The sequence below is a fragment of the Lissotriton helveticus genome, chromosome 3_2 (assembly GCF_964261635.1).
Source record: "Lissotriton helveticus chromosome 3_2, aLisHel1.1, whole genome shotgun sequence".
NCBI lineage: Eukaryota > Metazoa > Chordata > Amphibia > Caudata > Salamandridae > Lissotriton > Lissotriton helveticus.
In genome coordinates this window covers 235,632,597-235,656,552 of record NC_136062.1, presented here as the reverse complement: position 1 = coordinate 235,656,552, position 23,956 = coordinate 235,632,597, and the positions used below count along the sequence as shown (strand labels likewise).

General features: G+C 49.7%; 1 protein-coding gene across 2 annotated transcripts in view; it reads left to right on the top strand.

Moving 5' to 3' along the window:
- The first annotated feature begins 11,403 nt into the window (after positions 1-11,403).
- Positions 11,404-23,956, top strand: part of NEIL1 (nei like DNA glycosylase 1) — a 206,312-nt gene continuing 193,759 nt past the window's right edge. For both annotated transcript variants that reach the window (XM_078685101.1, XM_078685100.1), the window contains exon 1: positions 11,404-11,452. The gene's annotated coding sequence lies outside the window, so the exon portion shown is untranslated. The remainder of the gene's footprint in view (positions 11,453-23,956) is intronic.

Below are 23,956 nucleotides of genomic sequence, written 5' to 3'. Positions count from 1 at the left end.
AGGGACCAGGACAACTGGACTGGCCCAGGGACTGTCTGAGGGCTCGACCACTCCCAGGGCTAGCATCTTGGCAACTTCGGACTGGATGCAGGCCCGGACTCGGTTGGGAACTCGGTAGGCCCGATGTCGCACGGGCGGGCTGTCCCCGGTGTTGACATCGTGGACACACCACTGTGTGACCCCGGGAGTGAGCGAAAACAGGTCCGCAAACTGCCCCAACAGCTCTTGGCAGTCCTGGCACTGTTCGGAGGTCAGGGCGGAGGAGAGGGGGACTCCCTCGATGGAACCATCTTTGTCAGAGTACTTCAGGAGGTCGGGCAGGGGCTCGGAGTCGTCTTCGGCTCCGTCATCTGTAGCTAGCAGCAGGCTCAGCTCCGTGCGGGCAAAGTGAGGCTTGAGCCGGTTGGCGTGCAGAACCCGGAGGGGGTTCCTGGGAGACTCCATGTCCACCAGATAGGTGACGGGGCTCTTGCGCTCCACCACTTTGAAGGGCCCCGTCCACTTGTCCTGGAGGGCACAGGGTTCGACCGGGGACATGACCCAGACTTGTTGGCCCAGTTCGAACTCGATGGACGAGGCGTTCTGATCATACCAGCGTTTCATCTCCTCCTGACTGGCCTCCAGGTTGGCCTCGGCAAGTTCCCGGAACTTCCGAGTCTGGTTCCGGAGGGTCAGGAGGTACCGGTAGACATCCGGCGGAGCATCTCGGACTGTAGTCTCCCAGCCTTCTTTGACCAGGCTGAGGGGACCTCGGACAGGGTGTCCGTACAATAGTTCAAAGGGGCTGAACCCCAGGGACTTCTGTGGCACCTCCCGATAGGCAAACAGGAGACAGTGCAGCAGGACGTCCCATTTGCGGCGTAGGGGCTCTTCTAGGCCCTTGATCATCCCCTTGAGTGTTCTATTAAACCGCTCCACAAGTCCATTCCCTTGGGGGTGATACGGGGTGGTGAACTTATATGTGACCCCGCACTGTTGCCACAGGGACCGCATATATTTGGATATAAAGTTTGTGCCCCGATCACTCACGACCTCTCGGGGTAATCCCACTCGGGAGAAGATTCCCATTAGTGCTCGGCCCACCACGGGGGCCGTTACGGTCTGGAGGGGGATGGCTTCTGGGTAGCGGGTGGCATGGTCCACCAGGACGAGGATGAAGCGGTGTCCCTGAGAGGTGCGGGGGCCCAGGGGCCCCACGATATCGATCCCCACTCGCTCAAAGGGGGTTGTTACCACGGGAAAGGGTTGGAGCGGGGCTTTGACTTTCCCCCCGCTCTTCCCGCTAGCTTGACAGGTCGGACAGATCCTGCAGTGGTTGCTCACATCGTTACGCATTTTGGGCCAGTAGAAATGGGTCACCAGGCGGCTGTAGGTTTTGTCCTGCCCCAGGTGCCCTGCGAGGGGCACGTCGTGTGCCAGGTTTAAGAGGAAGTCTCTGAATCGTAGGGGGACCACCAACACTCGGCTGGCCCCCAGTTCGGCAATTTTCTGTTTACTGTATAGGAGGTCGTGGTCCCAGTAGACCCAGTGGGACCCCAGCGTGTCCCCGGCGGCTTGAGCTGCGGCTTGCTGCTGGGTCCCCTCGAGGGAGGGACAGGTCTTCTGTTCCTGCCGGAATTGTTCTCGGGTGGGACCACCTTCCTGGCGCCATTGGCCTAGTTCAGGGATGTCGCCGAGCTCGGCGATGTCTTCGCGGTTGGGCTCCGGTGGCCCGGACTCAAGGCCGGTTTCTTCATCGCCGGCGGCCGGCGGAGGCGCGGGCCACTCCTGTTCTTCGGTCGGGGCGGCCTCAGTCGGCGCCGGGGCCCGGGCTGCCATGGATCGAGTGGTCGCGCAAACCCACTCGGGTAGTCCCAGCATCCCCAGATGCTCTCTTCGCTCGACTTGGGCCCAGGGGGAACTCTCGAGGTCGTTTCCGAGGAGGCAGTCCATGGGGGCGTCGTCCCGGACGGTCACCTTTAGAATGCCTGACACCCCTCCTCACTCGAAGGGGATTCGGGCCATCTGGCACAGGGTCTCGGAATTGTCGGCGGCCAGCACGGGGCACAGTACATTTGGTAGGATCTGTTCGGGGGTCACCAAGTGGCAGCGGACGGCTGTCACACTGGCTCCAGTGTCACGGAGTGCTTCGTACCCGGCGCCCATTAATGTTGACCCACTGACGGTACTTTTGGGTGTTGCTCGGGAGTGGGGCCCGGGGGATCATGTCTCTCTCGCCCAGACAGACTAGGGCCATGGCGGCTGGCTCCCACTCGGTCTGGTCCTCGTTGTAGACCTCTTCTTCTTCCTCCCCTCCTTCTCCCAGGGCTGCGGCAGCGATCTGGCGGGTCAGAGGCCCGGTGAGTCCGGGACGCTGGTTCAGGGGGCAGCGGGGGTCACTGGCAAAGTGACCTGGCCGCTGGCACTTGTAGCAGGTAGCGCTCGGGCAGGGCCCCGGCCGTGCTGGGGGGCCCTCTTCTGGTCAGGGACGGTGAAGTGTTGTTCTGGGGCGACCCCCGGGGTGGACTCCGGGGCGGCGCAGGCGGAAAGTCTCGGCTCCGGTTCTGGCCTCCTCCGCCGCCTCGCTGGCGGGGGTGCCCTTGTGTGTTCCGTCCGGATTCTTCTATCGGGGTCCGGGGGACCCGGGTGCTCACCCATCGATCGGCCTTGACGGTGAGTTTCCGTGGCTCGGTCAGTTTGCTGTCGAGTAGATGCTGTCTGAGCTCGACAAAGCAGTTGTTGGAGAGGTGCTCCCATACGATGAGGTCGAACAGCTGCTCGTAGGTGGTCACTTTGCTGCCCTTGATCCACCCTTCTAGCGCTCTGCTATAAAAGTTCACGTACTCCACCCATGTAGTACCGGGGATCTTTTTACAGTCTCTGAATCTCTGCCGGTACATCTCAGGGGTGAGTCCATACCGGGTGAGCAGGGCGTCCTTCATGTGATCATAGGAGGACATCACGTCGTCGGCCAGTTCCAGCAGGGTGTCTCTTCCTTCGCTGACGAATTTCCCCCATAAGCCGGCACCCCAATCTTTTCGGTGTATGCGATGCGCGGCCATGGCGACTTCGTAGGCCTTAAACCACTGCTGGATGTCGTCATTTTTGTAGTACTCTTTGACGACATCCTTGGGAATGTGGACCTTCGTGTCGGCAGGAGGCGGGGGGTTTCGGGTCATAGCGGCGCCAGCTTCTTCGCTCTTGGCCTTAATCTCCAATTATTTGAGGCCACGCTCGTGCTCGAACGTGAGTTTCTTTTCTTCCAATTCGCTCTGCCTCCGTCTCTCCTCCAGGTCTCCTTGCAGCCGTAGTTTCTCAAGGGCGATTTTCTTTTCTGCTAACTGGAGTTCTCCGTCCAGCCGGAGTCGGGCGAGCTCCAACTCGTGGAGCCGGCTTCTCTCTCGTTCCCGGGCGTCTTCGTGGGAGAGGCCCATGTCTCTGTTGGTGGTTCTTTCCTCTGTGGGGGCTGCTGAGGTCTCCTCGGTTGGGGGTGGTGTCTCTCGGGCCTCCACCCATGTTTGCAGCGCTTCTTTAAAATCTTCTTTGGTACTTAGTCCGGTGGTAGCGATACCTAAGTTTTTGCAAAATTGTTTGAGTTCTTTATGTGTGTACTCCTCCAATAGTTCCTTCTGGAACTCTGCAGTCGTTCCGGCTTCCTTAGCGCTCATGGTTGCTGTGGGTCTCTGTTAGTAGTGGGCGAGTTTACTCGCTGTACGATATGCGTCTGCTCGGATCCCGTCGCCTGCCACCAATGTTAGAAAGGCGATCCCAGGGGAGACAGAAGATGTCTGACTGCCCGCCCCGAGACCCACCTCTCCGTATGGAATTGGCCGAGCGCCGTCGAGAGGCCTCCTTGGCGAGGCTCCTCTCCTACTATCGTAACAGCCGAGCAATCATACCACTACAGAGGGACACCACACGAGAGTAGATTTAAGAGTCTTTATATAAAGAATAAAGGCAAGTTTCCGCAGCAATATGTACAGGGGGATTGGGAGATCCTCAAAAGTCTCAGTATCAGGGGAAGGGGGTAGCAGGACAGTCTTGGTACCAACTGGTACTAGGATACCCTGCGCACAGCTCTCAATCCTCGAGCTGGGGGGTGCAAGGAGCCGCGACGTCGTCAGCAGGGCTCTGAGGATGGTTCAGCTTGGTCGGGCCGCGACAGCGTCAGCAGGGCTCCGAAGGTGGTTCAGCTTGGTCGAGCCGCGACAGCGTCAGCAGGGCTCCGAAGGTGGTTCAGCTTAGTCGAGCCGCGACAGCGTCAGCAGGGCTCCGAGGATGGTTCAGCTTGGTGGAGCCGCAACAGCGTCAGCAGGGCTCAGAGGATGGTTCAGCTTGGTGGAGCCACGACAGCGTCAGCAGGGCTCAGAGGATGGTTCAGTGTGGTGGAGCCGCGACAGCGTCAGCAGGGCTCGACTCCCAGATACAACTGGTGTCCTGATCCAGGGCTGGCCCAGATATAGGACTGGAGATCTTTGATGTCCGGACCCTCGCGCCTGGGGGTCAGAGGGGCCGGGATGAAGGTGTCCAGACACCCAGCAGGGGGGTGGAGCCAGCGCCCAGGGAGGCCGGGAGCGATCGATACCAGGCGTCCGGGGACGGCTGGAGGGCCATCGAAACTCCTCTCCTCCTGGATCCGTCAAGTGGCCACTTTACCACCTGGGTTGATCTTGGTGCCACGATGTTGGGGCTTCGCTGGGGCCGCGGCCGGGGTCGGGCCGAGGACACGTGCTCGGGACGTCATGGGCCTAAGATGGAGTCGGGCCTGAGATGGTGGCCCAGGGTGGTGACCGGACCTGCAGAGTTGGGGCGAGCCGGGTTCGCCGGGTTCCAGGGGGGAGAGCTGGTGGTTGCCAGGGGGGCTGCTCTCGTCGAGAGTTCATTGAGGGTGGGCGACAGCGGGTCGATGGAGGGCCGATGTCGTCCAGGGCCCGCCATACGGGAGGGGGAGGACCATGCCACGAGGCCGGGTCCAATACTGGTCTATCAGATTGTAAGCGGCCATTACATGCCCTTAAGTTATGCCCCACGGTCAACTGTAAAATTTGAGTTGCTGCTACGGTGCATTTAACTAACCCAGTGGAATCCAAAGACGGGATATCATTTGCTATATCCTGTTCATCGAGTAGGTTATCGAGACCCAACGCTGGTTCATATTTACAGTTGAGATCCCCCCTACTACCACTAGCGCATTTGGTCCTAGTGTATCTAAAAAGGAATCCAGTAGCTCTACTACCTTTGATTCCTTATTAAGTGGATGTGGTCTATTATATATATTTATTAGATATACAGATTCCTTTTTTCTTGTCACCATCTTTAATCCCAGTAAATCCGGGGAAGGAATAGGCAATTGAGTAACTTCTATTTCTAAATTGACTCTTACCCAGATCACCAGCCCCCCCAACGCTCTCCCTCTTACTGATGGAATTGCGTCACAGTGAAAAGTTTTATACCCGAGCCTATGCGGGATATCTAAGGCCCAAGTCTCCTGGAGGAGGATGAGATCATAATCCTCAATGTAGGTGCACCAGACCAGGTCCCGTAGATTTCTAGCTAAACCTGCTATATTCCATGATATTAATCTTACGGGTAGATTTTCCTTAGGACTAAGTGGGGCTGCATTCAACAATGTATCTTGTATAGATATACTATCTAGGGGAATAGTTGCAGTACTTATTCCTTCCATTGGAATGTTTCCAGTGATATTACCCTCAAGCGCAGTACTACTGGTACGGCATGATCCTACATCTCCTGGGCTGCCATTACTATCCCCAGCACATTTAGGAATCTGATCACTCACCACTGCCATCAAAGCAGGACCAGGTCTAGGGCTGTCATTATTAATCAAAGTGGGCACCACTATCTGTAATTGCTCAAACTCTAGATTATTTATATGTAACTTTCCAACCTGAGTATTAGGAGATGCCCCCAAACCAAGGCTACCAACTGACAAGAGTCAATCGTTCTGATCCAAACTACTCAATGCATGATATCTGTTATGAGTTGAGATCTCAAAGTTTGGGCTTGTACTAGAATTTGGATGCCCACTTCTTGTATTATGCAATGAACCCTTAGCTAAATGGCTATAAAAGTATCCCAAGGGATGCACACCCACACTATTCTCACCCAGTTTCAGGGATGCTGCTCTAAGTAGCACAGTCGCAATGTGTTGGGGGTGTCTAAAATTGATAACAATACATTCGCCCCTACAAGTTTTCCTGGCATTACCAATCCAGGGTACCCATCTCGTTGTTAATATCTGGTCTGAATAATTTATCGGAAATCTACAGTTCTTATTCAGCCACGAAACGGTTTTATGTTTAAGCGAATCGTGTGATTCCTGGCTGAAATTGGGCTGTGAAGTGTCTAAGGGTGGGACATTTAAAAGTACGACAGCGTATGGTTCACAATCTGGTGGGAGATTAATTGGGCGTACTTTCCTCGGTTGAGCTGGTGACCCCCCTATATTCATTGGGACCACTTTAGTCTGTGTTGTCTGACCATCCGATCGGCCCGTCTCCCTAACATTAGCCGTGCTTACCCTCCCCACCAATGGCTTCTGTACAGCATTATTAGGTAGAATGTCCCTTTCCCTTGGTTTCAAGTTCTCATTACTAGTTGACCGGGTTAGAAGACCTCCCAATCTAGACACTTCAGCTGTCAGAAGACCTATTTTTGCCACTAAAGGCTTAACAACAGTTTCTAATTTAGCCTCAAGCATCTTGGCTATATGGTCCAGAAGGTCAGAATTCATATTGGTGTCATTGATAATAGTCATGGTTTCCTTGTGACCAATGGTGCTCCTCTGCACTGTTTCAAGTGTTTTCTTATGGTGTGTTCCTCCCCGCTTAGTCTGTGTTTTCCTGCATTTCCTTACCGCTCTCTTAACTGGAGAGCACCGTGGTGACGCGTCCATGGAATCATCTTGTAAATCTTGATCTGGTACATCCTGATCTACAACTAATACTGTCGGAATTTCCACTAGTGGGACACCAGTAGGAACATCAGAAATAGGAGGACAGTCCAAAATCAAACCACTATTGGCACCAGGGGGTGTAGTAGTTATCACAGGCAGATCTTCCCGACCCAGTGATTTCCTTCTATCATTATTAATCTTGCTGACCATTTTAACTAAATAGTTGCCCCTGGTTGATTTGTTCTTAGCCATTAGTAATAACTGAGTATAAACCCCAAGAACTTTTGTGCCGTTAAAATCACGGCGGCAGACGTAATGATAACTATGTCCTTACAAAGCACTTCCTTTCTATGCTATGAAACAAATGGTAATTTTAAAAACAAGAAAGAACAGTCATGAATATATGTCCAGATGCTTATTTCTCAGGTGTATTCACGACCAAGGGGGGTGGCCCTGCCCTGCCTCGGTCTGCCCGGACTGCACAGACTGCCCCGCCCTTGTCCCGGGCTTAGCCCGGGCGCTCCCGCGCGCGACTCGCGGGGCGAGAGGTGTTCCTCTCCTTTTACGCGCCTCTGGGCGCTCTGGTGTCGTCACTTGCACGCGCACAGCCGCCGGGGCACCTGGGGATTGAAGTCCCAGCCCTCGCGGCGGCGGTGGTGCTGGCGCTGGAGTGCGGGACCCGGTGTGGCAGATAGCCATTCCCCTCACGGCGTGGATGCTGGCGCTGGGGTGCGGGACCCGGTAAGGCAAAGGGCTGTTCTCCTCACGGCAGGCAAAGCTCCCAATGAGCACTCGGCGCTCCTCTCCCTTTACGCGCCTCTGGGCGCTCTGGTGTCGTCACTCGCACGCGCACAGCCGCCGGGGCACCTGGGGATTGAAGTCCCAGCCCTCGCGGCGGCGGTGGTGCTGGCGCTGGAGTGCGGGACCCGGTGTGGCAGATAGCCGTTCCCCTCACGGCGTGGATGCTCGCGCTGGGGTGCGGGACCCGGTAAGGCAAAGGGCCGTTCTCCTCACGGCAGGCAAAGCTAGTTAGAATTTCTTCCATTAACCCTCTGCTCACAAGCATTTCCCATTGTTAAATAAATGTTGTTTTATAGCTCAAATTATCCTTGTGGAGAGAAGCACTCATGGCCGACTTTATACTAAACTATTAGGGCAAGTGGGATTTTTAAAACGGCCGATGCTAAATAATACAGCTCACTGGAAATTGTTATGAACCTCTGCAGGATAAATAAAGACTAGTAAGGGGTTAGAACTGCTCTTGAGCCAATCTGATATGTACACTCGCCTTTTCAAACTGAGGGAAAGTATTTAAAATGTGTGGTCAGTGCGAAATCGTTAGTGTTTCTGAAGCTCATTATATTGTGTTTGCAGTGCAGTTTATGTCAGGCACATCTTTCTTAACATTAAACAAAAGATTGGTTTTCGGGGAATTCGATGAAGCAGACTGGCAGGTGGCATTGTCTTCCCCACGGGAGGTGGCCATACCCTCTAGGCTGCGCCTGGTTTAGCTAAAGATACTCCACAGGGTGTACTACAGCAGTGTCACTTTACACACCATGGGGAGGGCTGAACACCGTCTCTGCCTGAGAGGTTGCGGGGAGGAAGGAACCTTTTTTCACACCATATGGCAGTGCCCTGGGATAGCGGCGTATTGGGCCAGGGTTATGAGAACTGTGTCACGGGTGGTGAAAGAGTCGATGGTGCCTGAGCCAAGATGCTGTCTGCTGAACATATGGGAACCAAACGACCTTGCCCATCCAGCTCAGGATTGGGTGACACTGGGGGTAATGTATGCCAAACGGAACATTGCCAAATACTGGGGATCTGTGGAGGTACCTGTGATCAATGATTGGTGCAGGGATCTTGATGCAGCGATGCTGGCGGAGAAAGTGGTGTACGTGAACCGGGGGTGTCCCCAAAAGTGGGGCAAAATCTGGGGGTCCTGGAACGAGTATAGAGGTTTTTGTGCGATCCACCTTTGTCTGATGGATAAGGAGACTCTGATTAGGGGGAGGGGGTTCGGGGATGCCGAGTTATGTGCCACTGTTTTAGCATGTCTGATGTTCTTTATTATCTTTAAGTATGTAGCGACACTGTTGATTACAATGCACAATCGTAATCGTCTCATGTACTGTATGTCTTTCATATGCCCTGCTATTGTTCTTGATAAAAACAATTTTTTTTTTTAAAAGATTGGTTTTGAGCGAGCAGCCCGTATCCTTACAGATGCCATGAATGGGTGCTTCTAAGCTTCTTATTATATTGATGGCTTTTCCTGCTCTGCAGAAAATGAAAACAGGCAGCTGTTGCCGCCATCAAAGCAAAAAGTAGTCTTATCTTTTTTACTAAACGAATGTTCATTTCTTCTGCATGCGCAAAATAAAAGAGCAGTTTTCGCACATTATGTCTTAACATGATGTGAACAACTGACAGCAAGTGATAAGCGTGCCTCCTTTTCACAACTCATTATCTTTTGTGAAAAGGTCTGTTTTAATACATTTGTATCTAGGTTTTAATTTGCAATTATATGAATGTTACCACATCAGGCTAGTTTCAGGTGTGACTTTTGACCTCCGTCCTCCACTTTCCCAGGACAATTATTCTCAAACAGGACTAAGCGAGCTACCCTTAATCGCAATGCTCCCCTCCCCCAGCAGAGCCCACAGCGAAAAGCTTCAAAGCGGTGATAAACCCAAACGCCTGAAGCAGGAGTCATCTCATGACTCAAAAGCTCTCCCATGGGAGGCATAGTCAGCGGCTGGATGCAATTCATTCTATTTTAGCAAACTACAGGAGTGTGAGAGGACAGAAAACAGAAACTACATCATCTCAATCCCATGAAGGCCGCTCCCTCAGCAGTGCAGGAAATAGACAACAAGCATTCAACTCCACATAATTCAACATAACGCCACACAATTAAGTGCCACACAATGTCACAACACACAAATCCACGCGGAATAGTTCCACTACCCACAACACATTTAAACATCTCATAATAACAAGCCACACAATTCAACTACAGACACTTCCACTCCACATCATTCCACTCCATGCCACATAATTACAAACCAATAAAATAAACTCCAGATAATTCCACCGCTCCATGCCACAAAATTCCACTTCACATAATTCTACTCCACGTTACATAATGCCACTTCACTCCAAACCTTAAAATTACACTCCATGCAACACAATTCAACTCCAGATAATTCCACAACACATAATTACACTCCAACCTATATAATTACACTGTATGCCACATATTTACACTCCACATATATCCACTCAATTCCAAAACACATAATTACACTCCACAAAATGTGCAACATAACACATAATTCCCTAAAATATAATACCGCTCAACACCATGCAACATATTTCCACTCCAGACCATGCCACATAGTTCCACTCCACATGTTACATAATTCCACACACCACACAATTCTGCACAACATATTAACACCCTACACAATGCCACATAATTCAACAGCACACCACATAGTTCAACTCCACTACTTGCCAGTACACAACACAGAATACCATTCAACATAATTACACTCCGTGACACACAAACCCACTCTACATAATCCCAGTACACTCAATACCACATAATTACTATCCACATAATTCCATTTCACAGCATGGCACTTAATTCCACTGCACAACTCCACTACACACCATTCCACAAAAAACAATTTCAATCCTGTAGTGTAGCGGTCTAGTGCACGCACGTTGCGTAACGACGCGACGTGCGGCGGCGGCCATTTTGGATGCGCGCGCATCCCAGAGCGCGAGATAGAACGAGTGCCAGAGCAGGGAAGACACCTGGCTCGGCGATCTCTGGAATAAATAGCATAACCTCACTGCTGTGTCCTGTGGCCATTTCGGGGAGTCACCACAACTTTACAAATCCACCCACATAATTCCACTCCACTCCATAACACATGGATAAAAGACATTGCCATTTACAACGCCAATAGCTCTTGGATTGCCAAAACCTATTGGCTTTTTTCAGACATCCGCTCTCCATGTTACTCCCTTCCATATTTCCCATGTTACTTCTGACCCACGCCCTCATCCTGCCGTAATAAATGATGCAGCAATACAGGCTAAATCATTGACCGTTTTAGTAAAATGTTAGACATGCTGCACAACCACACTGCTGTACAACACAGCTAAAATCGGAAAAAACGGTAGCTCTCGCAGAGGTGAGGGTTTTTGGCTTTGCCAATGCTTGTTAATTAGTTGAGCCAAAAATAAGTGCGCAACTGCCAGCCCAATCATATTCGGCTAAAGCCGTAATTACAATTCCTGGCAAGCTTGCCGCAATAGTGTATCACTTTTTCCAAAACTTCCATACCTATTTCCGCTCTAGCTCTGCGTTAAGAACACAACTACCCTTTTCACCCATTCCCGTAGTGCATTCGTCCGTCTCCATACAACTACATTTCCCTTGATGCACAGCGCGAATATGGGTCACTTCCTTTCTCCTCTGTGTCAACCAATAGGAGCCCAGGCGCTGACCAAAACAGTAAAGCTGCAAGTTTCTTTCAGGTATTGATTTGGGTAGTTTCTACCCCCGTGGCTGTGGGTTGTTGCAGAGAGAAGGGTGAAGGGTGGTAAAGCGTCCAGAGGACCGCGGGCACAGTACCGAAGTTCTCAAGCCACGCTCCTTGCTTCTTATGTATATCTAGCCAGTGCACGTGTGTGTTGTATAACTAAATGGGAGGAGACTATAGTGATTTAGGAAGTTGCGGAGGAAGCCCGGGGCTGCTGCTTGGGCTGTGGGTTAATACGGGGATGCAGGAAAGGGGCGGATAGCTAGAAGAGTGGTACATTCTCAAAGGACAATACAAATTGGGGGCCACCAATTTGTATTGACTTTACGGGCACTGGACCATTAATACGCTCCCGGTCCCCCTCTCCCTCTTTTTGAATACACATTCTCAAAGGAGGCAGACAGTGTGGGGCATGGAGGGTAGGGGAAGATGGTGAGGTTGAGTCTTATGAGTAACGGCCATTGATGGGAGAGTGGCAGTGATAAAGTGCACAATTCCCATACTGAATGGGCATTCTACTTTCTAGCTTGCCAACGACTCCTTGCTAAAGTGACCGTAGGTGAGTGGGCGGCGCTGCGCCAAAAACGAAAGGGACGCTAAGCGTCGACCTGGAGTGAGGACACATGCGCCCAGCTCCTATTTATTAACAAGGTCACTGCCAGGTTCTCAGCTACTTCAGTGTAGCAGTTCAAAGGCTTGCATGGAAAACTCAGAGTTACATTTTTTGCGAGTACAATGAAGCAGCCATGTGTGTGTCATGAGATAAATGTTATAAGCTAACTCTTTATTTCAAGTATTCAGAAATGCTGTTACACAGTGACAGTACTATTGCCGTGCTTTTGTGCTAGTCTACATATGTAGCTCTAGCCCCATTATGTGTGATACTGTCTGCCAGTCCTGACTTTTTACCGGAATATCACATTGCACTCTGGGTCTTGTTCTTTTGCTTTTTATATGTTTGGTTACAAATTCAGAACTTCCTATGAAAGTGTGTCACAGACCAACGGCTTCATTACACCCAGTTCTGGAAAGTAGGGGGAATCCGCCGGATCCTTGATCCCCAACTATTTCCCCAGAAAAGTATGCTGTTTGTCCTGGTGTCATATGCAGACACCAGTACGTAATTCAGCAGTGCCCGCGTGTTGTCTATTCAGTTTGGTGCTGCTACCTGCAGTCAGTGAGGGGTCTTTCTTATTTTAACATCCAGCTAGGAGCAAAATAAAGGGCTGATTTAAAGGATCATCAGCCCACCTGTAGTTCAAGTACAATTCTGACTGGGATCCATCTGGAGCATAACACATAAACCCCAATGTAGTGGAAGGAAACAGAGGCACGCAGCTTATTAGCACTTCACAAGTACTTTAAATAATCTATTGACAACTCGTTTTTAACTTTGTTCAACTCCTTACGTAACTGATGTGCTTGGCCTCTAAAAATTCAGGTTTTCTCTGTCTGTATGAGTAATTACAAAATTATTGATTTAAATGCCACTTTTTTAATGTAATGCTTTTTATAGCACTACTCATTCTAGTTTAGGATGTCAGAGAGTTTTACATCACACACAGAGACAGTAAATCACACAAGTGTGTAAATCAATGCACAGGGGATGTTCCATAAGACAACGAGGATTATAAAGTGTATGAGTCGCATATCATCCATACTTGTAGACGTCATATGCTAAGAGTGAATGGTCATTAGAAACACAAAACTCGTATATAAGAAGTAACATAGTGGTTGTCTACACTAACAAGACTTTCTTACTTCCTAAAGGAACCCAATCTTAGAATAATAACAGATTGAGAAAAAAAACAATAAAGATCTAAACCCACGATTTACAGTTTGCCTGCAGCTCCTTGATGTTGGTAAATGTATCACTCTGCTATATCAGGTTTGCAACTTATGAACTGGAAGTAACAAAATGATCTCAGTGTCAAGGTCAGTAGCCCACTTACATATCTTAGTAAAATATAAATCCGTGATCTGGATGTTAAACGATGTGCTCTGAAGCAGGCACATTAACCCTCTATGCTATTTTGAGTCAAAACTGTGACTAAACAAAACACCTAACTCTCCCAGAACTGTGTAACCACTAGAGTTATCTTACCACTATTATAATCACCTCAAAATTGCTAGGCAATGATCTCTGCAGCATGTGTCTTAATCCTGTATGATATTTTTAAATACAGTCTTTCTGTGACCAATAAAGTAATCTAGAACAGATTTACTGTCTCATATGTCCTCCGTTGCAGATTTCTTTTAGCAGATTCTTTTTTTTTAAATGTATACGTTGCCTGTTAGGCTGCTTTTCCAGCTCTGTCCATAATGACTCCATCCCTTTTCCTCTGCTGCATCTAGACCGCTTAGTACGGTGTTTGAAATGGGGTTTCTAGTTGGTAGACATATGTACCTTGTCCAAGTAAGGACCCCTTCTCTAGTCAGGGTAAGTGTAGTACACACTAAAGGTTCACCTGTGCTCACCCTCTGGTAGCTTGGCACAGAGCAGACAGGCTAAACTGAAGAGGCAATATGTAAAGTATTTGTGCGCACACACACACAATAACACTGTGAAAACACCACAAAAGTACTCCACCCCAGTTTAGAACAATAATCAATATCTACCTGGGTAAAATAAGACCAAAACGAAAAAAATCCAACATTCACAAGTCGAGATAATAATTTTTAAAGATTAAATCAAAATTGCAATGCTTAGAAGTCTAGAGCTCCAACTGGGGCTATCTAGTTGGCCTTCAGTACCTTGACTGCGTCGAAAACCATAAACAGGTCGTCGGACCTTGGACTCGGCGTCAGAAACCAAGGATGCAGCGTGGCGCAGTGGAGGTGAGGTGTTGGTTCCTGAAGGCAGTGCACGGTCATTGTAGCTTGGGCCTCTAAAGAACGATGTATTGCACAGAGGAGGTAATGCATCGGTTGCGGGTGTGAGACTTCGATTCCACAAAGCGATGTGGCATTGAGGCGACTTTGATGTCGTGAGCGCAGTGCGTTGATTCCTTGTCATCTGAGTCAAACTGCTGGGCCCAAGACGCTGCGTCGCTCAGTAATTACACAGGATGCTATTGAGTCGGGACGGGACACCACAGACATTGGTGGCGGAGTGTCTTGGCTAGCGATGCAGCAGTTCTTAAGAGGCGCTGCCGCAAGGTAGGGGCTGTTATGACGTTGCAGTTGTGGCATTGCACAAGCGGTGTCTGCAGCTTTGGTGCAGGCAGCAGCGTTGCATTGATTTCACAGAAAGGCGCAGGTTCTGACTGACGTTCATTGCGGATTTTCTTGGTTTATAGCACCAAATTCACTTCCAAGGGCTCAGGTCTGGGTTTGGCACCAATTGGCAGGTCGGGACTCACAGCAGAGGAGCTGGTTGCAAGATGCAGGGGAAGTCTTTGATATCCCTGAGGTTTCAGCAAAAGGAGGCAAGCTCAGTAAAGCCCTTGGAGAACCTTTGGAAAGCAGGATGCAGAGAGCAAAGTCGAGTTCTCTAATTTCCAGGCAAAAAGCAGCAGGCCAACAACAGCAAAGCAAGCAACAAACTGGCAGTCCCTCCTGGCAGCACAGGAGCTCTTCTTCCTGGCAGAATGTGCTCAGTCCAGAAATTTTCTGAGTATATGGTGTCAAACTTCCAGTACTTAAAAACATTTCAGCCTTTGAAGAAGGGAGACTTAAAAAAAAAACATGCATTTGCAATGCAATAGGTCTCGCATTTACGTGAGTTTGAGCTATTGGCATGATAAATGACAATGCCTTTTATTTATGTTTTAAAAAATGAAAACAAACAAAACAAGCATTGCAAATGCAATAGGTCTCGCATTAGAAAAGTTGGAGTTATTGGTCTTGTAAATGACATATTTTATTTATTTGTTGGTTTTTAAAATTGCTAAATTGATGGCTTTGTCATTTACAATGCCAATAGTTATAACTTTCGCGAATGTGACACCTATAGCATTTGGAATGCAACATGTTTTGTATTTACGTGACTTAGATGGCAGCTCTGGTCGTTAGGCCACATCTCTAGAGAGCAGGAGAGTGCAGCAGGGGAGATAAGCACAGCAATGCAATAGGTCTCGCATTAGGAAAGTTTGAGCTATTGGTATTGTAAAGGACACATTTTTTATTTATGTGCTTGTTTTGAAAATAGCGAAATTAATAGCTTTGTTATTTACAATGCCAATAGTTTTATCTTTCGCAAATGTGACACCTATTGTAACACAATATGTGTTGTGAGGGTGGGTGAGGGTGAGGGGTTGAGGGTGAGGGGTTGAGGGTGGGTGAGGGGTTGAGGGTGAGTGAGGGTGAGGGGTTGAGGGTGAGTGAGGGTGAGGGGTTGAGGGTGAGTGAGGGTGAGGGGTTGAGGGTGAGGGGTTGAGGGTGAGTGAGGGTGAGGGTGAGGGAGGGTGAGGGGTTGAGGGTGGGTGAGGGTGAGGGTGGGTGAGGGTGAGGGGTTGAGGGTGAGGGTGAGGGGTTGAGGGTGAGGGGTTGAGGGTGAGTGAGGGTGAGGGTGAGGGAGGGTGAGGGGTTGAGGGTGGGTGAGGGTGAGGGTGGGTGAGGGTGAGGGGTTGAGGGTGAGTGAGGGGTTGAGGGTGAGGGTGAGGGGTTGAGGGTGAGTGAGGGTGAGGGGTTGAGGGTGAGGGTGAGTGAGGGTGAGGGTGAGTGAGGGGTTGAGGGTGAGTGAGGGTGAGTGAGGGTGAGTGAGGGTGAGGGTGAGTGAGGGTGAGGGTGAGTGAGGGTGAGGGTGAGTGAGGGTGAGTGAGGGTGAGGGTGAGTGAGGGTGAGGGGTTGAGGGTGAGTGAAGGTGAGGGTGAGTGAGGGGTTGAGGGTGAGTGAGGGTGAGGGTGAGTGAGGGTGAGGGGTTGAGGGTGAGGGGTTGAGGGTGAGTGAGGGTGAGGGTGAGGGGTTGAGGGTGAGTGAGGGGTTGAGGGTGAGTGAGGGGTTGAGGGTGAGTGAGGGTGAGGGGTTGAGGGTGAGTGAGGGTGAGGGTGGGTGAGGGGAGAGGGTGAGTGAGGGTGAGGGTTGAGGGTGAGTGAGAGTGAGGGTGAGTGAGGGGGTGAGGGTGAGGGGTTGAGGGTGAGTGAGGGTGAGGGGTTGAGGGTGAGGGGGTGGGTGAGGGTGAGTGAGGGTGAGTGAGGGTGAGGGTGAGTGAGGGTGAGTGAGGGTGAGGGTGAGTGAGGGTGAGTGAGGGTGAGTGAGGGTGAGGGTGAGTGAGGGTGAGGGTGAGTGAGGGTGAGAGTGAGGGTGAGTGAGGGGTTGAGGGTGAGGGGGTGAGGGTGAGGGTGAGGGGTTGAGGGTGGGTGAGGGGTTGAGGGTGAGTGAGGGTGAGGGGTTGAGGGTGAGTGAGGGTGAGGGGTTGAGGGTGAGTGAGGGTGAGGGGTTGAGGGTGAGGGGTTGAGGGTGAGTGAGGGTGAGGGTGAGGGAGGGTGAGGGTGAGGGGTTGAGGGTGGGTGAGGGTGAGGGGTTGAGGGTGAGGGGTTGAGGGTGAGTGAGGGTGAGGGTGAGTGAGAGTGAGGGTGAGTGAGGGGTTGAGGGTGAGGGGGTGAGGGTGAGGGGTTGAGGGTGAGTGAGGGTGAGGGGTTGAGGGTGAGGGTGAGTGAGGGTGAGGGTGAGTGAGGGGTTGAGGGTGAGTGAGGGTGAGGGTGAGTGAGGGGTTGAGGGTGAGGGTGAGGGTGAGTGAGGGTGAGGGTGAGTGAGGGTGAGGGTGAGTGAGGGTGAGGGGTTGAGGGTGAGTGAAGGTGAGGGTGAGTGAGGGGTTGAGGGTGAGTGAGGGTGAGGGGTTGAGGGTGAGGGGTTGAGGGTGAGTGAGGGTGAGGGGTTGAGGGTGAGTGAGGGGTTGAGGGTGAGTGAGGGTGAGGGGTTGAGGGTGAGTGAGGGTGAGGGGTTGAGGGTGAGTGAGGGTGAGGGTGAGTGAGGGTGAGGGGAGAGGGTGAGTGAGGGTGAGGGGTTGAGGGTGAGTGAGAGTGAGGGTGAGTGAGGGGGTGAGGGTGAGGGGTTGAGGGTGAGTGAGGGTGAGGGGTTGAGGGTGAGGGGGTGGGTGAGGGTGAGTGAGGGTGAGTGAGGGTGAGGGTGAGTGAGGGTGAGGGTGAGTGAGGGTGAGGGTGAGTGAGGGTGAGTGAGGGTGAGGGTGAGTGAGGGTGAGGGTGAGTGAGGGTGAGAGTGAGGGTGAGTGAGGGTGAGGGTGAGGGGTTGAGGGTGAGTGAGGGTGAGGGGTTGAGGGTGAGTGAGGGTGAGGGTGAGGGTGAGTGAGGGTGAGGGGTTGAGGGTGAGTGAGGGTGAGGGGTTGAGGGTGAGTGAGGGTGAGGGTGAGTGAGGGTGAGTGAGGGTGAGTGAGGGTGAGGGTGAGGGGTTGACGGTGAGTGAGGGTGAGTGAGAGTGAGGGTGAGTGAGGGGTTGAGGGTGAGGGGTTGAGGGTGAGTGAGGGTGAGGGTGGATGTGGTGGTGGATGTGGTGGTGGATGCGGTGGTGGTGGATGTGGAGGTGGTGGTGGATGTGGTGGTGGATGTGGTGGATGTGGGGTGATTGCGGCTTGCAAGCTTATTCCGCTCACGTTATGCAGTTTCAAACATGATTGCCACTATTACTCTCAAATTCACTTGGCAGCAAACTGGTGAACTAATTAAAAGAAAGTCGTATTCAGCGTTATGGCCGGTACTTTATTCCAGCAAAGTGGCAAGCCAGTACACACCAATGAGCTAGTAAAGCTAAAAACACACCACATGGCACAATTGCTGGCTGAGCGAGCAGAAGTAAGCCAAACAGCTTTCCCGTAGCTAAGGAGAGCTGAGCTCTTTTTGTAGCAGCACGCATAAGAAAAGTCCCGTATTTTCACCAAAACACTCTCTGATAATGATCAGCCGAATTCAGAAGGCTTCCTGCCCTCATATATTCCCAAGAGAGCAGTAAGCTTATAAGGAAATGCTGTCATCACACCTAAAGCTACGGATGAGGAGAGCTTGCTGGAAGACATTCAATTAATGAAAAAAAAAAAGAAAAGGAGACACGGCCGGCCGGCCGTGAACTGAAAGCACGGCCGGCCGGCCGTGAAAAAGCCTTTGATGCCGCAGGGGGTAATTAGGGGAGGAGAATGGCTGGGCTGAGGCACAGCGCCAAGCCTTTGATGCAGCAGGGGGCGGAGCGGGAAGAGCTGCTGGCGGCACTAAGCTGACGATTTGATGCTGTGCACGCGCATTTTAACTAATTGCGCTTGCGCATTGAGTTAAAAGTGCACATGCACTTCATCAAATCGCCAGTGAATCGCCAGTGTAGGTAAGCTTTGTTTAAGCCCCCATAGTCTCGCTCTGCTCAATGCGCATGCGCATTGACAGGCGAGACCTAAAAAGATCTTGTCATACTCCGCAAGAACGCAGAGTTTGTGTGGGATGGAGCGTGTAAGGAAGAGTTTTTAGGTGTTAAAATGGATCTCAAGAATGCCCCTAATTTACAGGCATTTAAAGCAGGTGATGTGACATATATCATAACTGATGCAAGCAAAAAGTTTTGGGTGTTCTTTTGTTTCAAGTGAGAGATGGGCATGAGCAGTTAGTTGCGTGTGCTTCCAGATGTCTGAAAGGTGCTGAGCTAAATTACTCAGTCATCGAAAAAGAGGCTCTTGCCATTTTTTTTAGCACTCAACAAATTCAAGAAATTTGTTTCGGGGTACTTCTTTTATTGTCAGGTCAGATCATAAGCCTCTTAAGGAAATTTTTAAGAAAAAAGATCTTGACTCAATCTCCTCTAGAAGCAAGAGGTGGGTTATATTGTTGCAGGAGTATAATTTTTTTATTTGAATCTTTTCCTCGGAGTTCAAATGTGTCTGCTGACTGCCTCTCGCGTTTAGTGAACACTGTGGAGTCAACTGATCTCTCTATTGAGGAAGGACTGGAAGATGTTTGATGTACGAGTGTGTGACATCAATTTAGGAGTGATAAAAGAATTTGAGTGGAAGGAAGAATTAAAGAAAGATCCGGAAATGTTGGGTGTAATGGAGTTGTTGTCACAAGACAAAGAAAATAAACTTGAGAAGCCCTGGTCATTAGTGTCTAATGAACTAGCTATTGTTGATGGCATTTTAACTAGAGGTACCAAGCTTGTTCCACCCTAGAGTATAAGGAACAACATTGTCCAGATGGCTCACGAAGGACACATGGGTATTTCTAAAACCAAAGAACGCATTAGACAAGATTTCTGGTGGCCTAGTTTAGATCTCATGGTGGAACGTGCGGTGCGTGATTGTGTTCCTTGCTCTTTGAGCGAACAGAATTCTAAAGCCCAGACAACCACCCATGGTTTGTAGGCGATTACCCATGTGTCCTGGGGATGAAGTAGCCATATACATTGTTGGTCCTCTTCATGGATAACACCAGACTCCCTATTTGATTGTGTTAGATTTATATTCTCGGAGGATTAAAGTGAGTTCTGTGAGGGACATCACAACACAATGTATAATCAAGTTTTTGGATTCTATCTTCAAGCGCAAAAGCTTTCCTTTTTCATTACTATCGGACAATGGGCCACAATTTTGTTCACGTGAAATGGAGGATTATTTGGTGAAGTGTGGCATTGAACACAAGAAACAGTTTAAACTGGAGGGATGAATTACAAAATCGCATTTCTGCTTACAGATTTACACCTTGCTCTTCAACTGGGAAGACACCTTTTGAATTATTCAAAGGAAGATCTCCTAATACCATTTTGTGTCCAAGGTAGATGATTCTGGATAAAGGTCTCAAGGACAATGGTATTGGTGAATGGAGGGACAAAGAATTAGCTCTTCAACAAAAAAAGAAAATTATTTTGATGCTCACAAATCTTGTAAGGTTGTTAAGTTCAATGTTGGCGATAAAGTCAATGTCAAAGCTTCTGTTGGCTGTCAAAACTGGTCCAAATTCACTTCTATAAAGAGTATGGTTAAACTATTCAAAAATGCAGTCTGATGGACGCATCTGGAACCACAGTCGTGTTGTTCATGTTAGGCCAAACAACGACAACATTTGTGAGTCGGAGTCTTTCGACAGAGTCTCTTCTCATTTGGAATGTGAGCCTACTCACAAGAGTGTTAGAACCTGCAAAAGCCCAAGTTATTTAAATGATTTTGTGAGAAATTAATTCTGCGTTTATTGTGCATTACTCATGTACTTATTTACCTTTTTCTCTTTCTTTTGTGTATTTTAAAGGGAAGAAGGTCTATGTTTAGTTTCTTGTTTTTATCTTCTTGTAAAAAATAATGTATTTCAAATGTAAGAAGGAAGAAGTGTGATATGTCCTGGCTCCACGTTCTATGTTCTTGCGTGGAACCACGGCCTCGGGGAATTCTAAGTTAGTCAGTTTGCTCAGCTTGACGATGATTGGGGTTGCTGAATAAAGTCTCACCCAGACTTTACCTGAGAGTCTCTTTTACTTTATTTCACAGTGCTAATGTCTTTCTGACTTTTCTGAAGTCGGATGGTGGAGACCTAGACACTAAAATCTGAATTTAGAAATTCAATTAGGCCTTTTGCTAAGCCAGGAGGTTTGACAGCCGGTTGCGAGTGGTGAAAGGACATCACCTCAGGCTCCGTTGCTGTAAGAGCTGTTTACCTTTCCTGAAGCACCTGGTAGCCAGGCTGTCTGCTTAGAGAGGGTAGGAGCTTGCCAACCCTGTAACACGATTGCCTTTGCTAGTGAAGTAGGGTGCGGCGGGACTGTAGCGTTTTGGCACAAAAGAAGAAGACTGCAGAGAGAGATCTGCATGGCTCAATGCCAGCAGGTAACTCTCTTCCTTTGTGGTCAATACATGCACCCGAAGATCACTGAAATCCAGTCATCACTGTGATCCTCGTGGTGTGATCTGCGCTTCTGCGCCAGAAATGAAGTTGCAGCATCACATAAACTGCTGTGCCAACAAAGAAATTGTGGAGTGACCGGAGTTGCTCTGCCCAAAGACATAACCGCAGAGTCGCGATCTGGCTGTTTGCATCTGACTGAAACGGGCCTGTACATGATATTGGCCCAAAGGCGCTGCACTCATGGCCGGACTGACCAGGCAGACAAACCTCCGGGAGGCTGGACCCCTGGAAGCTTAATTTGTTCCCCAGAAGTGTTGTGCAGTTATGCAGCCCTGCAGCAACTTGCAATGTTGCCTGTTACATTTTTAGGAGCTGGTTTTAAGGTGAATGCTCACGTAAAGCGCAAGACTCTACTTGCGCATCAATAACAGTTACATCAGAAAAGATGTCGGAGAAGCGCATGATTGGCAGTTAAAACTACCCAAGTCGTGCACTCCTAGAGCATTCTATTAATGTCAGTGCGTGTGGCTACAGAGACAGACACTTGAGGTAGGCTGCATGTGTTCCTACACCACGTCCTCTCGGTTCTTGCAGAGGTAGCCCCCGTGGCACTTTGAGCGGGGCCCACCGTATGTGCGAGGACTTCACTTGACAGAAGCAGCATTATATTGTGTTGAAGTGTAGTTCCCTTTAATATTTGAGAGGAGCCTTTCTCTTCTCTTCTTCTTTTAAGGTGCAGGCAGTTTTGTTTACCTCACCAGCGTGTATGAACGTCAATTGCAACAGTAAATGAGATTTTTTTTTTTTTTATTGGGGAGGACGACGGAAAATGCTTGCATGTGTTGCAAAATGTGTCTTTAGCTAGTGCTCCTTTTGTTGAGCCGAGGTTTTATACTGCACGAGCCTCTTCATTCTGGAACCTGTGGCCATGTTAATCCGCTTGAAACGCCCTTAAATCCCAGAATGCAAAGTACAAATCTGGACTGAAGTAAGTAGTTTTGCAAGTCTCTGAAAAACATTGCAGTTATACGCAATGTGTGTACCTGGTGATTCGTTGGTTAATCTGGAGGGAGGAATTGTAGGTAGTAAAGGTCCTGCTTGGATTTGGAGTAGAAGGATTTAGAGAAGTGCTGTGAGGGGAGGACTCACTTGGTGTACATAGGGACTGAATTATTATTTTTTGCCAGAGCTGCTTGAAGTTCTGGCTGAATTATTTACGAGCACCAGTTTACCCATCCAGAGCATGAAACAGAGTCTGCAGAGCAGTCATCCCTGCGTGCGAAGAGGCGCCCTAGTCACTGGAGGATGTGGAGCAACTTCCTCCTCAGAAACGAGCTTGTCCAAAGAGCCCCTGAGAAGTCCTGCCAGCTTGTTCTCTCTCAGAAGTGCGAAAGCGGGAAAGTGTAGTAGTAGTCAGTCGGCTGCCGAAGTGTACCGACCTAAACAAATTGAGAAACCACATACAACATTAAGTGAACTGTGAGAGAGAGAGAAACACACTAAGAGAGTACATGGGTATTATGCACCTGAGTTTAATGACACCGGACATTGACCCTGGGAGGGCACCACCTGGCCTGTAAGGGAGAACTGAGCCAACAGCGGTGAACCGCTCAGACAACATCGATCTCCCGGCACACCACCTTGCTCCTAGTTGTGTTTATTAAAGTAGTTTCATTCTTGAAAGTAAAGCTTTGGGGTGGACAGTCATTTACCACGCTGAGTGGTTGTTGAGAGCTGTACTCCTATACCTCCACACTACCTCCCTGGGAGCTTGTGACTGATTGCCGTTGCTACCACTGAGGGTCATGTGCTGAAGGGGTTGTATTTGACCCAGTTTGCAGAGCCGTAGTAGGACCGACTCCAAGACGTCCGAGGGAAATGACCTCAGTGCCATAGTTGAGTCTCAGTAGCCCATGCCTTCCTGTGACCCCCTCCCTCACATGGGGCGGATAACTTCAACTCATGTATGTGCAAGTTGGCTACATGGATGAACGAGCATTGCCTCAAATTAAACGGAACAAAAACAGAGGTACTCGTCATAGGTGGGAACAACACCAACTGGACCAAGGATTGGTGGCCCTCATGTCTGGGATCATTACCCATCCCCAGTCAGGAGGCCAAGAACTTGGGTGTCTGGATTGACACCAAACTTTCATTTGACAGTCATGTCAAAAAAACAGTTGGGAAATGCTTCGGAGTGATGAAGACGCTCCGTCGCACCCTGGATCTTCTTCCTCTGAGTTCCAGGCGCACCATGACGCAGGCTCTCATCACATCCCGTATTGATTATGGGAATGTGCTTCTTTTGGGCACCTCAGAAAAAAACATTAGGAAGTTACAGGTCCTACAAAATTCAGGAGCACGCCTTGTGCTACGACTCCCGCGAAGAGCTCCTTCTAAACCTTCCTTGGATACTCTGCATTGGCTACCCATAAAAAAAAGAATAATATTCAAGGCCCTTCTCTGGTGCCACAGAATCATTCACCTTAGAGCCCCCTCCTATCTGTCTGACTTAGCCTCACCCTATGAACCTTCCAGATCCCTACGCTCGAAGGGAACAGGTTTGCTCAAGATCATGCGCCCAAAAAAAGCCAGACTTGGAGGCAGATCTTTCCGCATTCTCGCAGCTAAGGAGTGGAATACCCTTCCTATGAATATCAGACAGGAAAAAAGTGAAACATCCTTTAGGAAACATCTAAAAACATATCTTTTCACCATCTAAACTGTCTGAT